General features: G+C 32.3%; 2 protein-coding genes across 2 annotated transcripts in view; both read left to right on the forward strand.

Annotated features, from left to right (window-relative positions):
* The window catches only part of LOC138952660 (galactose mutarotase-like), a 380407-nt gene that overhangs the window by 33737 nt on the left and 345384 nt on the right, over positions 1-1286 (forward strand). The window lies entirely within an intron of this gene.
* The window catches only part of LOC138952661 (serine/arginine repetitive matrix protein 1-like), a 10578-nt gene that overhangs the window by 3053 nt on the left and 6239 nt on the right, over positions 1-1286 (forward strand). The window lies entirely within an intron of this gene.

The following is a 1286-nucleotide window of genomic DNA, read 5'->3' on the forward strand; positions in this document are numbered from 1 at the left end:
TGTGCCGGATATAGCTGTAAGCAAACTAGCCGAGAGGGAGAGAGAGACAGAGACAGAGAGAGAGAGACAGAGAGAGAGAGAGAGAGAGAGAGAGAGAGAGAGAGAGAGGAGGGAGAGAAACAGACAGAAAGACAGACAGACAGACAGACAGACAGATAGTGCAAGCATTGTGGAAGTGACAAAATCGGCAAGATGATAATAAAGACACCACCACCATTTTTTTTTTTTTTTCATTTGAATGCTTGTTGTTAGTTTAAGCAGAACTTTATTCAATTTTAATATCGTTGGTTTTTTTTTTTTTTGTTTTTTTTTGTTTTTTTGCCAAGCACATCATTGTGGGGCTTTTAATGAATAACATGCATCCGTCCACTCACAATATATTTTCTTTCATCCTTCAACATTTACCACTCAAAAAGTATATAGTATCAAAATTAATGAAAAACTTTTTTCTTACTTGTACCCTTAGACAATTTTCCTTGGTTGCCCCAAGATTGTGTTACTGTTTGCTTAAACCATAGGTTTTTTTTTCTTTTTTTTTCTGTTGAAATATGTATTTAAAATGCATATCATTATAATTATACACACACAAAAAACACAGTATGACATCCACTATATACATCTTGGTGTAACTTTGGGTCCGTATCTAGAAATGAGAAGAGAAAGAGAAAAAAATAAAGGAAATAAGAATAGAAAAATAAAAGAGATAAAAAAGAGGAATAAAAGTCATAATTTTATATTTCTGATCTGCAATTGCTTTTCGAATAAAACAAAGAGAGGCATTGAAGCCTTTGTTTTTTTATAAATACTTATGCACATTTTAGCAACCAAAATTATACGGTTCAATTCTTTCAACAGAGTTGCTTGCATTTTTCGATTTTTAACACCAAACATAATTTCGTGCACTGTTAACTCTATTTGTTTATCCAGATGTACCCAAATATAAAATTCTATCTGTTTCCAAAACGCAATCACCACTGGGCAAAAGAGAAAAAAGTGTTCTATATAATCAACGCTATTACTACAATATGAACAGACATTGTCCTCCACAACTTTCATTTTACATAACATAATGTTTGTGGGATAAATATTGTGAAGTAATTTCCATTGTAATACACGCAACCTTGTTTCTTTAACCGATTCAAAACTAGTCAGCCAATCTTTCTTATCAATTTCATAATTAAATTTCCTCCTCCAAAAGCCAATTGCACAAGGTTCAACAACTTTCATCCTTACTAATTCTTTTCTAAACTGTTGTGCGCTATGTACTTTCTTACCACGATATAAGG

This window comes from Littorina saxatilis, linkage group LG17 (genome assembly GCF_037325665.1).
Source record: "Littorina saxatilis isolate snail1 linkage group LG17, US_GU_Lsax_2.0, whole genome shotgun sequence".
Taxonomy (NCBI): Eukaryota; Metazoa; Mollusca; class Gastropoda; order Littorinimorpha; family Littorinidae; genus Littorina; species Littorina saxatilis.